A 17,028-nucleotide genomic window follows, 5' to 3' on the forward strand; every position below is an offset into this window, starting at 1 on the left:
ACGGGGGTGGGTCGGCACTGACAGTACTGGGTACTTGGATCCGACCCTGCCCTCGAGTCTGTCGGTTCCATTGTCGGATCCGACCTCTCAGAGCCGGGGACCGAGCTTCGGATCCGAGGGATTCAGTGTGCCTTTGCCTCCGTCCATGTCGGAGCACACTGGTCCCTCGGATCCGACGGTCTCTGTGCCGGTTCTGATCCCTTCATCGGATCCGAGTGGCAGTCGGCTCTTGGAGCCCAGGGAGAGCGGCTCTCTCTCGGCCTTCGATGTAGTGGAGAGGGCTCTGTCAAGAGCATCCAGACCCCCGACCCTTGTCTTGGCTCTGCCCTGCACTCCTTCTCTGCTGGGCCTGGCTTCCATCACCCGGCCACAGGGACAGCCTGCTTCAATGTCCCAGGTTGTTCCTTTGGAACAGGACATTGCTGGCGAGACCTCCTCAGACAGCCCCCCGAGGATGTGCCTCACAAGCACAAGTGTAAGAGGAGGCACGTGGACTCCCCCGAGTCCTTAACAGAGGACACGGACTTGGATGAAGGGGAAGGCTCCCCAAGATCACCCCCCGAGGATGTCTCCTTTGGAGACATCATGGAAATGCTTAGGCTCAGGGGGGTGGTCTGCCCCCAAGGCTTCCTCCGACGAGTCCATGTTCCTGGAGGCATTCGAAGCAGGCCCGTCTACCTCTTGGGTGTCCCCTCTGGCTGACACCTTGGTGGACCTTGTGACCACTAGGGCGTGGAAGGTGCCGGACACTGTGGAGCCTATTCCCAAGTGCCCGGACAGGATATTGAGCCCCCCCGCAGACCATCCCCACTGGAGCAAGGGTCCCCCTGTAGATGCCATGTTGATGGTGCAGTCACTAAGAGGGAACTGGCTTAGGAGAGTCCCTCGGTCCATCCTCCGAGCAAGGAGTCTCGATTGATGGATCACCTTGGGAAGTGGGTATTCAGTTCAGCGACCTTCTCGGTAAGGTCTCTGAACTACATGGCACATGTCATCAGAATGCAGCGCGATCTTATCAAAGAATACGCTGCTTTCCCCCCGGAGTCCATGTTGGCGGACGACAAGCAATTGTACTCCACTCGTATGGCCACTCTCAGATCTGTTTCCAACACCTCTATGCGGCTTCTGTCTCACGCTACTGAGGGAGCCGCTAGAACCAGCGGAGCGGGCCTAGTGATGAGGCACCAGGCCTGGCTCTGACATTGTGACTTCGCCGAGCCCTTTAAGGTGTCCTTTGCAAATGCCCCCTTTGATGGTTCTGCCTTATTTGGCAAAACCATTCGCGAGACACTTGTCCAGAGTGAGAAGGACGGGAAGATGCTGTCTGCCATTAGAGTCCGCTTCTCTGCTCCCCAGAGGTCCTTTTCCAAGAACCAAAAGGGACAGAAGAAGATGTGGTTCTGGAAATTGCAGCATTCCCAACCTGCTCCGGACAACCAGTCCTTCCGTGGCAGAGGAGGACAGGGAGGACGCCGCCCTAGAGGCAGAGGGGCACCGAAAAATTTTGGGTCCAGAGAATCCTTTTCTGATCAGCCCACACAACAGCCCTGAAGGGTTGCCCGACTGCTCCACTCTGAAGTCAGTTGGGGGGCATTTCTCGAGGCACCTGGTGGCATGGGAGTCCATTATGTCAGACCGCTGGGTGCTTCGGATTATATCCAGAGGTTACAAAATCCTTATGCTTCATGTCCCCAGACACAAGAACCTCCCCGATGTACCACCCGATCAGAGGGAGGCTGCAGCCGCGGAAATCCTGCAGCTGCTCGAAAAAAGGGCCATCCATCCCGCCCCCCCCAGACCAGCTCGGATTAGGGTTATACTCCAGGTTCTTTCTGGTGCCAAAAAAGATGGGGGACCTGAGACCAATCCTAGACCTCTCCCTTTTGAACCTGGCAGTAACCAAGGAGAAATTCTGAATGGTCACTCTTCAATCCATTCTCTCCCTGTTACGGGAGAACGACTGGATGTGCTCTATAGACCTCAAGGATGCGTACTACCACATCTTAATGGACAGGTGATCCAGGAGGTTTCTCCGCTTCTGGCTGGGAGCCAGTCACTATCAGTTCAGGGTCCTTCCCTTTGGCCTCACCACAGCCCCCAGGGTGTTCAACAAAGTTTTAGCAGTGTTAGCGGCCCACCTGAGACTCCAGGGAATGCAGGTCTTCCCGTACCTGGATGACTGGCTCCTTACAGCTCCAACAAGGCATCTACTCTGCTCAGCCAGAGATTTTTTTCTTCGCCTAGCCCCCCAACACAAGTGATAGACTTCATAGGGGCCAGGATGGATACAAGAAGTCTTCGAGCCTACCTCACCTTGGAACGACTACACAACCTCAGTCTTCATGTGCAGGCCAACCTCCAATCAGAAGCTCCTTCCACGGAATTGGTCATGAGAGCACTGGGCTCTATGGCAGCGGCGATTACTCTTCTCCCATACGCTCGCCTAAATATGAGGGTATTACAGTGGACCCTTCAAGTACAGTGGTCCTTCCAGCTTCTCCCTCTTCACCACTCTGTCTCGATCAGCAAAGCTTGCAGTAGGGCCCTGTTATGGTGGCTGCATTTCCCAGACCTCCATACAGGTCGGCCCTTCTGTGCCCCACCTCCCCTAGTCACAGTGACCACGGACACTTCTCGCTTCAGGTGGGGGGGCATTGCTCAGGCAGAACAGTCCAAGGCACATGGAATGACTCAGAGACCTCCCTGTATATCAATGTTCTGGAGATGAGGGCAGTGCTGTTAGCGTTGCAAGCACTTCACAACCTTCTTCTCGTCTAAACCATTGTGATACAGACAGACAACATGTCAGTTGTCTGGTATATCAACAAACAGGGGGAACCAGGTCTTATCCTCTATGCCGAGAGGCCATGAGAGTGTGGGAATGGGCGATCTCCACCAACTGCTTTCTAATCGCAACGCACATTCTGGGACGGTCCAACATCCTGGCGGACAAACTCAGCCACACTATTCTTTCCCCTTACGAATGGTCTCTCAACTCCCATGTAGCGAAGCAGATTTTTGCAAAATGGGGGCAACCCTGCTGCAATCTTTTTGCCTCTCCCTCAAATACGAAATGCAACAACTTCTTTGCCCTGATTCCCCCAACAGGGGAAGCCCCGAGAGATGCTCTAGTGCATGCTTGGCCACCCGGTCTACTTTATGCCTATCCTCCTCTTCCACTGATGCTAAAGATGTTACAGAAAGCCTCTCAGTTGGGGAGCAAGATGATCCTCATTGCCCCATTCTGGCCTCGACAAACTTGGTTCCCTTACCTGTGGTCTCACTTGGTGAATCCTCCCTGGATTCTAGATCCCAGTCCAGATCTGATTTCCCACCCATCAGGCTTGCCGACCCTGAACCTGGACAGCCTGAAGCTAACAGCTTGGCTGCTCCAGTTCCACTCTTAATTAGGACTCTAGGTATCTCCTCTCCGGTCAAAGCCATCTTGGTGGCAGCGCATAAACCTTCCACCAGGAAGGTTTACCGCAGTAAATGGAAGCACTTTTCAGTTTGGGTGGAGCATCATAATGTGGACCCCTTTACTGCTCCGCTGACGTCAGTCTTGGACTTCCTTACAGGGCTTTTTCGTCAAGGGGCTAGCTGTTCGACAGTCAAGGTACAATTGGCAGCCATCTCACATTACCATGTAGGTCACGAAACTGGTCCCTTGATGTCAGCTAAACTATGTAAGACCTTCCTCAAGGGTACCTTTTTGCTTAGGCCCCCGATCAGAGAAGCCATACCCCCTTAGGATCTATCGCTAGTTCTTCAGGCCTTGACTGCTTCCCCCTTTGAACCAGCTGCCTCTGCTGATCTTAAATACCTGTCTTGGAAAACAGCTTTCCTAGTAGCCATCACCTCTGTGAAAAGAGTTTCAGAACTTCAAGCTCTTTCCGTAAAACCCCCCTATTTGGTTTTTCATCACGATAGAGTGTACCCCAGGACCAATCCATCCTTCATACCTAAGGTGGCCTCAGAAACCAACATCAATCAGTCCATCAGTCTCCCTGTTTTCTTCCCTAATTACCAAAATAAAGGAGAATACAAGCTGCACTCGTTAGATGTGCACAGGCAGCTGCGTTTCTATATTCATAGAACTGCTGGTCACAGACAATCTGATCAGCTGTTCATCTCGTTTTCTAAATTCAATTTGGGTAAAGCTGTTTTGAAGGTCACCTTATCACACTGGATTTCCCAATGTATCCGTCTAACTTATGAGGCTTCTGGGAGGCCCGCAACTCAAAGGGTCCATGCTCACTCTACTCGTTCCGTATCTACTTCTACTGCATTCAGATCTAGAGTTCCTTTGGATGATATTTGCTCGGCAGCCACTTGGGCCTCATCTCATACCTTTATTCACCACTACAAGTTGGACGTCACCTCCAGAGGTAGAGCATCCTTTGGCTCTGCAGTGCTCCGGAACATCCTTCCATGATGGCCGCCCGAGATTCAGGTAGCTGGGGACTCTGTCCCACAGGTTGCTGACAAATGAAGCCCCTACTTCAGATTTAGAAGTTGTATACTCACCATAACATTCCATCTGAGTAGGTGTCTTCATTTGTCTGCAACCACCCCCCCCCTCCTTCCTCCTGGCCTTCAGAAGAATTAGTATTATTCCTGCCTTTTTGGGATACCCTTTCAGGTATATGAGAGGGCAAACTTGATCTGAGGTCAATTGGGGTTGGCAGGGGATTATGGGTGAAGGGAGGAGCTAGGAGCTCGGATCCATAGCTGTATAAATAATTGCTGGCTCGGATCCGATATCGGATCCAAGACCCACAGGTTGCAGACAAATGAAGATACCTACTCAGATGGAACGTTATGGTGAGTACATAACTTCTAATTTTGCTCCTGATGTGTGGTGCACTGCAATGGTGATGCCCCTCTATAATGGTGGCCTTACAATCTGCCTGGGTAATTGCAAACCTATGTATCTTACTAGCCTCATCTGCAAAACCATGAAACATATTACAAATGACCTCATAAATTTCAATATTAACACTTTTATCAGATTTGGTATCTCAACATTTTGGCTTTGTGAAGGATAAATCCTGTTTCCTTAGTCTGGCAAACTTCTTCAAAAGGGTTACAGATGCTGTTTATAGTGGAGGTAGTATAACTTGACCTGACCAAGGCCTTCAACACCATTCCCCATGCTGCCATCATAAAAAAACTGAATGCTTTAAAAATGGATCCATACATCGTAAGATGGATAATAAACTGTCTGAAAGTCAGAAGCCATACAGTTCAATTTGTAAATGCCTCATCAGAAAGTATGACAGTGACTAGTGGTGTCCCTCATGGCTCAATGCTGTGACCTCTTCTTTTTTGTACTTACTTTTCAGATCTCCAAGCAGAGAGTTAAGAGCTTGTGCTCCCAAAGTTGGAGATAGAGGCAAATTGATGGTTGTTGTTAAATTACCATATGACGCACAAACAATCCAGAATGAACTATCCCTAGTAACGGCTTAGTTTACTAAAAATGGGTTCAAACTAAATGACAAAAAGTGTTGTAGCATTACTTTTGGTAGACAACCACTCCCCATATTATACTATATTGAAAGCACACCACTACAAAATAAAGATTTATTCAGGGACCTATGTAGCTAGATTGATAGCTCCCTCTCTTTTAACCAACATATGACAATAGTTGTCAGGAAATCCTACCAAGAGAGTCTAGACATTCTTCCCCTGTATTCAGTGTCTTACAGACTTTTAAGAGGAAATCTCTGTCTTTGACTCACTTACCACAGCATTACAGACCTGCATTTTTATGTCATCCTGTGCTTCCGCAAGTCCAATATATCCACCACTACTAGAACCAGGGACATAAATCTCAACAAACAGATAAATAAAATAGAGTGGAATGACAGGTTTATAAACCAGCACCTCCAGAACCCCTGAAATAAACTTCCACTACATGTTAAGTAGTGCAACATACTATATTCTTTTAAACATAAACAAGATAGTTTGATGGGAATCAATAAATTTACTCCAGGATTGTTTGATATGGTACTCTTGAAGAAAGGATGTGTGGCCCAAGGAAGAGTACTTGTGAAGTGTAAATGGTCATGAGGGTCAGTGTCCTTGAAATAGTCATGAATCTACTGGTAAAGACTAGCATATAAATGGAGACAACTGGACAAGAAGGTTATATTACAGAAACTAATTGCTTTTTCTAGCTAGGACAATATGTAGATTAGATGCATTGTAGGAATATTATTCTAGGGATGAATGAGGGCTATCCCTAAGACAGAATAAAATATTATATAGGCAGAGTTAAAAACCGACAAGGTTGTTTAATGCAGGATCTAAGGGGCAATATTCAGGCATAATAGAATTTTGAAATGTGAAATATAGGCAGTAACTGTTTCTAAAACAAAGGCAATAAACCTTAGTAAAATGATTTTGGTGAGTGCAGTACAAAAAGAATGCCATATATATTCCTGGGCATTTATAGAAATTATGAAGAACCCAGCCACTGGGGATGCACAAGCCAGTGCATTTCTTCGTGCCGGTCCCAAGCCTGGATAAATGGGGAGGGTTGCATCAAGAAGGGCATTCGGCGTAAAACAATTGCCAAATGAGATATGTGGAAAACAATACAGATTTACATACCAGAATGGTTGATGTCTGGGTTAACAACAACTGCCACCAGTACTGTTAGCCAGCAGGGTGCTGGCAGAAATTGGGGTTACTGTTGGCTGAAGGAGGACGAGAAGAAGAAGAAGAGGGGGAAGGCATGCCTGAAGGTAGGAAGAGAGGAGAAAGGTTAGGAGTGTGGTAGTGAGGGTAGAAACTTTGAATGTTGGCAGTATGACTGGTATAGGGAGAGAGCTAGCTGATATGATGGACAGAAGGAAGGTTGGTATATTGTGTGTGCAAGAGACCAGATGGAAGGGAAGTAAGGCCAGGTGTACTGGAGACAGTTTCACATTGTTCTGTCATGGAGTGGATAGGAGGAGAAATGGGGTAGGGGTTATCCTGAAGGAACAATATGCCAAGAGTGTTTTGGAGGTAAAAGAGTGTCAGATAGAGTGATGTTTATAAAGCTGGAAATTGATGGTGTAATGATGAATGTTGTTAGTGAATATGTTCCGCAAGCTGGGTGTGCGATGGATGAGAAAGAAAAATTTTGGAGTGAGTTAGATGAAGTGGTGATGACTGTATCCAAGGGTGAGAGAGTGGTGATCAAAGCAGATTTCAATGGGCATGTTGGTGAAGGGAACAGAGGGGATGAAGAAGTGATGGGTAAGTATGGTGTTAAGCAAAGGAATGCAGAAGGTCAGATGGTAGTGGATTTTGCAAAAAGGATGGACATGTCTTTGGTGAATACATATTTTAACAAGAGGGAGGAGCATAGGGTGACATACAAGAGTAGAGGGAGATGCACACAGGTGGATTATATCCTATGCAGGAGGGCCAGTTTGAAGGAGATTGGAGACTGTAAAGTGGTGATGGGGAAAGTGTAGTTAGTCCGCATAGAATGGTGGTCTGTAGAATGATGTTGGTGATCAAGAAGAGGAGGAGGAGTGTGAGGGCAGCACCATAGATCAAATGATGGAAATTGAAAAAGGGCGATTGTGAGGTGGAGTTCAGGGAAGAGTTAAGACAGGCACTGGGTGGCAGTGAAGAGTTATTGAATAGCTGGGTAACTACAGCAGAGCTAGTAAGGGAGAGTGCTAGAAAGGTGCTTGGTGTGACATCTGGACAGAGGAAGGAGGACAAGGAGACCTGGTGGTGGAATGAGGAAGTACAGGAAAGTATACAGAGAAAGAGGTTGGCGAAGATGAAGTGGGATTGTCAGAGAGATGAAGAAAGTAGACATGAGTATAAGGAGATGAGGTGCATAGAAAAGAGAGAGGTGGCAAAGGCTAAGGATAAGGTGTATGGAGAGTTTTATGAAAGGTTGGACACTAAGGAGGGAGAAAAGAACCTGTACCAATTGGCTAGACAGAGGGACTGAACTAGGAAAGAAGTGCAGCAGGTAAGGGTGACAAAGGATAATGAGGGAAACATACTCACAAGTGAGGAGAGTGTGTTGAACAGATGGAAAGAGTACTTTGAGGGGCTGATGAATAAAGAGAATGAGGGAGAAGGTTGGATGATGTGGGGATAGTGAATCAGGAAGTGCAATGGATAAGCAAGGAGGAAGCAAGGATAGCTATGAAGAGGATGAAGAATGGAAAGGATTTTGGTCCAGATGGCATACCTGTGGAAGCTTGGAGGTGGTTTGGAGAAAAGCCAGTGGAATTTTTAACCAGATTGTTTAATGAAATCTTGGAAAGTGAGAGGATGCCTGAGGAATGAAGAAAAAGTGTTTTGGTACCGATTTTTAAGAATAAGAGTGATGTGCAGAGCTGTAGTAACTACAGAGGGATAAAACTGATCATTCACAGCATGAAATTATGGGAAAGAGTAGTGGAAGCTAGGTTAAGAAGGGAGGTGATGATTAGTGATCAGCAGTATGGTTTCATGCCAAGAAAGAGCACTACAGATGTGATGTTTGCTCTGAGAGTGGTGATGGAGAAGTTCAAAGAAGGTCAGAATGAGTTGCATTGTGTTTTTGTGGACTTAGAGAAAGCATATGACAGAGTGCCTAGAAAGGAGTTGTGGTACTGTATGAGGAGGTCAGAAGTGGCAGAGAAGTATCTATGAGTGGTACAGGATATGTACAAGGGTAGTGTGACAGTGATGAGATCTGCAGTGGGAGTGACAGGTGTATTTACTGCTCATATTCCTTTCTTAGATTGCTTCCACTTATACCCACTGTATTGATATAGCTCTCTTTCTCTGATATTAACCCCTTTGTTAACCTCTAACTCACTTTGAACAATGACTTGTTACCCTATATTTCACGTTGTCATCTCATCCTTCAACATGAATTTTTGATACTTATACAAGTTATAATTTTATATATTTTCTTAATTAAGTTTTTTTATTTTGATGTTGATATTGCTGTTTTTTTTTTTTTACTGTTGATATTTCTTTTTGATTGTATGATTCTTTTTTTGTGTCTATTTCTGTGTGGAGCTTTTCTCCCCGGCCTCTACTGAAAATGGAAATATATCCAGCTAGGCTAGCCCGGTCAACAAATGTAAAATAAATAAAAAATAAAAATATTTAAGGTGGAGGTGGGATTGCATCAAGGATCAGCTCTGAGCCCTTTCTTATTTGCAGTGATGATGTACAGGCTGACAGACAAGATCAGACCAGAGTCCCCGTGGACTATGATGTTTGCAGATAACATTGTGATATGTAATGAGAGTAGGGAATAGGTTGAGGACACCCTGGAGAGGTGGAGATATGCTCTAAAGAGGAGAGGAATGAAGGTCAGCAGGACTAAGGCAGAATATATGTGTGTGAATGAGAGGGAGGATAGAGGAATGGTGAGGATGCAGGGAGTAGAGTTGGCGAAGGTGGATGAGTTTAAATACTTGGGATCAACAGTTCAGAGTAAGGGCGAGTTTGGAAGAGAGATGATGAAGAGAGTACAGGCAGAGTGGAGTGAGTGAAGAAGAGTGCCAGGAGTGATTTGTGACAGACGAGTACCAGTAAGAGTGAAAGGGAAGGTCTACAAGAGGGTAGTGAGACCAGCTATGTTATATGGGTTGGAGACAGTGGCATTGACAAAAAGGCAGGAGTCAGAGCTGGATGTGTCAGAGTTAAAGATGTTAAGATTTGCACTGGGTTTGATGAGGGTAGACAGGATTAGGAATAAGTATATTAAAGGGTCAGCCCAGGTTGGACGGTTTGGAGACAAAGCCAGAGAGGTGAGATTGCATTGGTATGGACATGTGCTGTGGAGGGATGCTGGGTATTTTGGGAAAAGGATGCTAAGGATGAAGCTGCCAGGTAAGAGGAAAAGAGGAAGGCCTAAGATAAGGTTTATGGATGTGGTGAGAGAGGACATGCAGGTGGTTGGTGTGAGAGAGCAAGATGCAGAGAACAGGAAGAAATGGAAACAGATGTTCTGCTGTGGCAACCCGTAATGGGAGCAGCCGAAAGAAAAGGAAGAAGAAGAAGACAGTATATTACAGAAAAATTAGATACAGATGAAAAAAATACATAATGCAAAAACATTTAAATAATTTTACATAAGTTATACTAGTGAATGTACACAACAGGTAGTGGTTTTGCCTATTCCCAAGTTAGGAGAATAGTTATTGTTGAAGACAGGGAGATTTTTAATGACTTTATTTCAGAATGGTGAAAAAAGAAACAGGACATTCAAGGAATGAAATGGGGGGGGGGGGCATCTGGACAAAATGGCTTTCCATCTGAATTTGTTAAGTGTGCGGAGTGGAGATTTTCAGTGGAATGAAGTACAAGTAACACTTCATGAGAGATAAATTCTATAGCTAACATTGTTGGATGCAAAAATTTCAATAATTCCCAAGAAGAAGGCGCGGGATTAGTCTAGCGGATTGTAGATCAATATCCATTTTAAGTATGGATGTAAATATCATTGCCACATTTTTATATACGCACTTAGAAGAGATTTTACTCAAAATTATAATGACAGGACAGAACAAATTAATGAGAACTCATCAGGGAGCTGAAAATTGGTGATTGCTCGTAGATTGTATTAAGAAACATCAAATAGGATGTAAAATAGCTCCTGTAGTGTTACTTGAAATATCAAATGCACTTGACACTGTAGGCTGGGAATTTTTGTTCAGTCCTAAGCATTAGTGGAACTAGTTTGGAATTTTTTTCAGTAGGTGAAACTTCTTTATACTAATCATACGTGCAAAGTTTTAATTAATACAGATACAACTGAAGTTAAAGTAAACAGAAGCAAAGGTGTTTTTTTCTCCAGATTGTTTTTGTTACTGAGTGAAGAATGTACCTCACATGTTGTGATACACTAAAACAGAAGTAGAGCAAAACAGCAAAGCCATACTTTTGGATGAATATGTCTGTTTATTAATGGCCCAGAATGTGTATCTAATTTTACCTGATATTCTTGAGATCTTTCAGAAGTCTGAACACTCATCCAGTCTAAACTTTAACATAAATACGACTCCTCTATTGAAACGAGGGAAAAGGAGGAGAAAAAAAACAGAATAATTCAGGAGTCAGGTTTCCCAACACATTTTTGTCTAGAATTGGGTTATACTGGTGAGGGTACTATGTAAAGGAATCTAGCTAATTTACAGCAGAAGGTTTTGACTTTGGTAATGAAAAGAGAGGCAGATTAAACGTGTAACACTATCTAATAGAATCAATAAATGGACAGTTATTGTGAATCCACACATACTGCAAATGGCATGCCACTTGCAATGCAAAATAGATATTATAAAAGAATTTAATAGTAAGAGCATAGTTAGTTACTAGGTAGCTAGAAAGTGGTTATGTTTAAATTCTGTAGGTCAAGGAGAGTTGTATATGCTACACAATATATTTAATTAAGCTCATAAAAATTAGTATTAAAATGCTGTTATATTAATTTATAGATTTACATCTTGAAGCTCAAGTAAATTATTTATTGAAATAAATTAATTTATGCAGGATGTTTGCACTACATTTAAAAGAATCTGCAAAAAAACTTCCTGGTACTCTAAATACGTTCCAAAATTCAATTGGTTCTGTATCAACTTGTGACTTTTTAGTTTGTATAAAAAAGGTGTGTAATTTGTAATATGCTTCAAATGAAGTTTGAAGTTATTAAACAGACAAACTTGCTACTACAAATGGATTTTTTTTATTAATTTATTTACTTATTCCATTATATTTTTGTACATGCTGTAATCTTTATGGGTTTCATCTGTTGTTATTTTTATTTATTACACCAGCTGACAGTGGATTGTTCCTTTGGTTGGTCTCCTCAAAATTTTGCTTTCCCTTTAGCCCAATTGATAAGACTAAACAATTATGAAGGAAGTAAAAAAATGAAAGATATAACAGATTATGGCACTTAAAGGGAGATTTGTGTTTGGGCAGACATGTTAGTTAGTTGGAGGAAGGCTGGCATATTTATCCAACAATAAGTGAGACAGTGTGGAATACATAAATATATGGGAGCTCCAGATGTTCCAGAAGAAAGTTTCCAAATAAGACAGAGTTGTATGGCAGCAAGCAGGATAAGGCTTTTGCAGCAGATAGTAAAAATTGTTTAATATGAGAAACAAGCTATATGCAACTGATTGCATTTTTAAAGCTGCATTTTCAATTTCACATTAAAGCATCACAATGATTTACATACCAGATGTTAACATGAATTTATAACTCATTGATACAAGTGCAAAAGTCAAAACGGAGTATAGTAACCCGTAGAAGAAAAGAGCAAGCACTGACAACAGCAAGGGGCATGTATATAGAGAGAACTCGTCGATAGGAACATCCAGAAAATGAGGCAGCAGTTGGAAAAAGAATGGCAGAGAAAGAGGGGATGCAATGTTCTTCAGAGGAGTGGAGTTGGATTTGATCAGCACTAGCCAGTTTACATAAAGGACACTGTGTGGGATAAGCTAGTCAGACTTTTTCATTTGTAGTGTTTTACTTCTGGCAAGTTCCTAGGATTTTTTAGGATGGAGAGTAGAAGGAATGGAGGGGTAACTCAAGCATGATCAGGGCAGGAAAGGCAGTTTAGGCTTCACCTTTTCTTTGTGCCTAAGACTATCTTGGTATGCAAGTGGGAAAACAGGTTAGACAGAATCTGGGAAGTATGCACCACACCATTGGAAATTGATGCACCCAGTAGAGGTACATAACAATCAAAATGTGAATCCAAGACAACCAAAGATATGGAATAAAATATATTCCTTTTCCTGTAATCCAGACACACAGCTCCATATATCAGAACTTCTTAGTCTTAGAAAATGTCAGAACAAATTACAACATGCATGCTACTTGAGTAAAGTTTGTTCAATGATGCTATGGATATGGGTAATATTATTAGGATACCAAGTACAATACAAGCTTGTGTTAACCATGATATAAGTTGCCCAAGTGCAAGCTGTTAGTATGGCTGGCAGGTGTCAATGGAGCACAACTGCATTACTGGCATTGATTACTACCTTTGTAGTCACGGTGTAAGAGTGTAAATACTCAGTGTATGAGTGTACACCAGTAACTACAACAAGCTCTTTGTTAGAGAACTTGACTAAATTGACCATTTGCTGACAGGAGAACAATATGCTAAATATATCAAAAACAAAACGTGAAATTTAGGAAACATAGATTGAAGGGTGAATATTTAATACAGCGCACAGTGATTGAAACTGTGGATTCATTTAAGGGCCCAAGCCAGCTTTGACTTTTTCCTGATCATATCAATTGCTTAATGATAGTTATAAAACTATAGGCTGTATAAAATGATTTACAAATTGTAGGAAATAAGAAATTATGAGATCACTGTTTATACATTACATGAGATCCAGACTAGAGTATATAATAATATGGAAACTTTACAAGAAAATGAGCAATGGCTAGTTGGAAACAGTACAGTATAAATACACCAAGGGCAATCATGTTTGTGAAAGTTTATAGTATTATGAAAGATTTAAATATCTGAGCATGTACATTATCTCAAATACATCAGTATGATATAGGAATGACAGATGTTCTAAATGGTTATTTGAGAGAGTAGCTGATGCGTGCAGTAGACTATCACATTAAATTATAGCAAGCACCGTTTAGATATTTTTAACAACATGAACACTTATTATGGGAATGACTGATCTGATATATTGCCCATGCCCGAAATATTTCTATGTAGTTGCATGTGGTTGTAGCAAGCAGTTTGATACTGTTACATGCAGATAAATTAAAACTTTTTGTTGTTGTTGTTGATTTTTTTTTGCTATTATTTGCAGCATTGAATGTGGAAAAAGGATTTGTGATACAACTAAAGACAATGCCTATTTTCAGAGCAGCTGTAGGTTCATAGGTTCATAGGTCTTTACTAGGCTAATGATCACAAGGGCCTTTTTAAGCCTAGCCATGCATCCCAAATAACTGATAGGTTCTGCTACCCTTGATTAGTGTAAGCATGGGCCTGGGAGATGAACCATTTACAGGTTACCTGTGACCATTAGAGACACAGGTGCCAAACCAGGCATGAATTTCTGTTTTCCTATCCAGTTGTCCAAGCTGCACTTGAATTGGGTTAGGAAGGAACTCTGCTTCACATGAATGGGGAGCCTGTTCCATAGACGGGGTAGTCTCTGGGATACATACCTATCTCTCCAGCAGGTCCTGTTTATATCACAGGCAAGGTTTAAATCTTTAGAATGGGTAATTCTGGTACTGTTTGTTTTGCAGATATGTAGTAGGCCCATCAGAGTGGGGTCTGACAATGCCCTGTATGCCAGGTATAGATCTCCCCTAAAAAACATGTAGGAGATAGAATACAGGGATAGGGCCTTGAGGCGGTCTGCATAGGACATATTATTTATGCCCTGTATTCTTTTAGTAAGGAATCTCTGTGGAAGTTCCAATTGTTGGATATGCCTGGTTAGGAAAATACCAAATTGGGCATTGTACTCAATGATAGGTTTGAAGAATGCCGAATACAGTGGAACAATGACTTCCTTGGACTTAGATGCCATATGTTTGTTTATGTAAACATGTGATTATCAAAGGCTAGATTATTATCTATGTGTGTCCCTAAGTCCCTGACTACTGAGTCAACTCTAAGCGGTGGGTTGTCAATATGATAATCAGAGATGGATGAGTTCCCAAAGGATACTATTATGCATTTCTTGGCATTTAGTTTTAGTCCATGGCTGTAACACCAGTTGTTTGTCTGTGTCAGCCCCTCCTGTAGAACATTTGTGTCAGTTTGAGATTCAATGAAAGCTCCTAATTTGCAATAATCTGCAAATTTAGTCAGCCAGAGACCACTGACATTGGCCTTGTCTTCTGAGAAGTAAATGCCGAAAAGAAGCGGTCCAAGGACTGATCTCTGAGGGACTCCACTTTCAACTGGCCTCTTTGTAGAGGTAGACTCCCATATCCTAACTTACTGGGTCCTGTCTGTGAGCCAGTTGGCTATCCACTGAGTGACATTTGGGTTTGTCCCTAACCTCTTGAGTTTGTCAACAATGCCCAAATGGGGTATTGTGTCAAATGACTTGGCCAGTTCAAGGTAGGTAGTGTGAACAATTTTGCCCTCATCCATTGCTTTGGTGACCTTCTCAGAGAAGTCCACCAGGTTGAGTAGGCATGGTCTGCCCTTGACAAATCCAAACTGGGTTGGGTCCAGTGTCTGGAGGTTTACTATGTCTCTTTCGATCATCTCCATGATAATTCTTTCCATGGCGTTATATATAAGACTAATGAGACTTATGGGTCTGTAGTTTTCAGGGTCTGTAGATGGCTCAACTTTGTGCAGAGAGACGACTGTTGGCATTCTCCATTCATGAGGCATGAAGCCTGTTTGGAAGCTACAGTTAAATAGTAATTCCAGAGCCCTGGTAGGTCATGTTTCATGCTATTTAGAAGGCATATTGGGATATTGTCTGGACCTATTGATGAAATGTTCTTGGTCTTAGAGAAAGCATTAAGGACATGCTCCTTAGTGATAGTATGGGGAGCTATATTTGATGATATTTCCTGAGGGAAGGTGGAGGGGAGAGAGGAGTAAAGTTGGAGCTGAATTTACCAGCCATGAGCTTTACTATATCTTCTGACTCAGTATAGGTGGCTCCATTTACAATAAGCTCTGCACACAATTGCCTTTGAGGTTGTGGACATAGCTAAAGAATGTTTTGTTGTTGTCCTTGGTCTGGGAGGCCAAACTTACCTCAAATTTGGTTTTGGTAGACTTTATTTGTCCTCTGAGTTGTTTGTTTAGTTTGATGAGAGTGATTTTATCCTGCTGGGTGCTGCATCTCGTAATTTTTGCCATAATTTTCTTCCTCCTGTAAATATCCATGGCAACAGACCCTTTTTTATTGATTAGACAGTTGGAGGTAGAAATGTAAATATTACAGCTGATGAAGGAAACATTAGTATAAAGATTGTATCTGTTTTACCAAATGTGCAGCTAAAATATTTCAACAACCAGAAATGCCTTTTTATAGGAGTAATAAATACCTCCATTTCAGGGAGACAGGTTATTCACATAAAGGTAACAAAGTGATTTGACACAAGTGTTTTTTTTTTTAATTTGTGTGTTTGTTTTGTTTTTGTTTTTCACATATGCTGCAATAACAGTACTACTCCCCATAGTGGTAACTGTTGTGTGTATTTTCATTGATGGAATTATTTATTTCCTATTTGAAGCTGTCATGACAGAGTTTTTGTTGGCATTCTGATACCTGTTTTTCTGTATCCCCCCCCCATACACATGCTGTTCAAAGACTAAGTACTGTGTTGGCCTGGCTTGACATACTACAAGGGCCTGTTTTGTGTACATAAACCAAACATTAAGCACAATACCAATGGCTGCAAGGTATGAGATTTAAAGCAGAATGTTTCACTTCAGACCTAAGAGAAGAGTGCAAGTGACACAAATGTGCAAACATCAGTGTGAGTATTAATGGCTGTATCTACATGTCATATTAAACAACATTAGAACTCAGTATCAACACTGAATATACAAGAAACCCCGAGCATGTAGGCAAAAATGGTAAAATAGGGCTCTAGATGGATGGATGAATGAATCTGTATTGGAACTTTGTTATCTTGTTCTTGCAGTTGTCTTAATATCCTTTTATGTTAAATGTTCATCCTCTTATAATTTCAGTCTATGTACCCATACTATTCCAAAATGTTGCAACTCCCTCTGACCTAAGTTGTGCTGCAAAGGGTCCATGAGCACAAGTATCTGGTTAGCAAAATGTAAAATAAAATCTCAGTGGAAGACTTATTGGAAACACACAGGAGGATGAACAACACAGATATCCAGCTCCAGTCTTGTGTGTGTGTGTGTGTGTGTGTGTGTGTGTGTGTGTGTGTGTGCACGCGCGTGCGTGTGCGTGTGTGTGTGTATCCTAAAAATAGAAGCATTTGCTGCCCAACCTTATTTTAATTGCCTGTTAAATAAAGATCACTGTGTTAATGTGAAGGATATTACAT

Source organism: Protopterus annectens, chromosome 1.part2 (assembly GCF_019279795.1).
Source record: "Protopterus annectens isolate FY-2018-M chromosome 1.part2, PAN1.0, whole genome shotgun sequence".
NCBI classification, from domain to species: Eukaryota; Metazoa; Chordata; order Ceratodontiformes; family Protopteridae; genus Protopterus; species Protopterus annectens.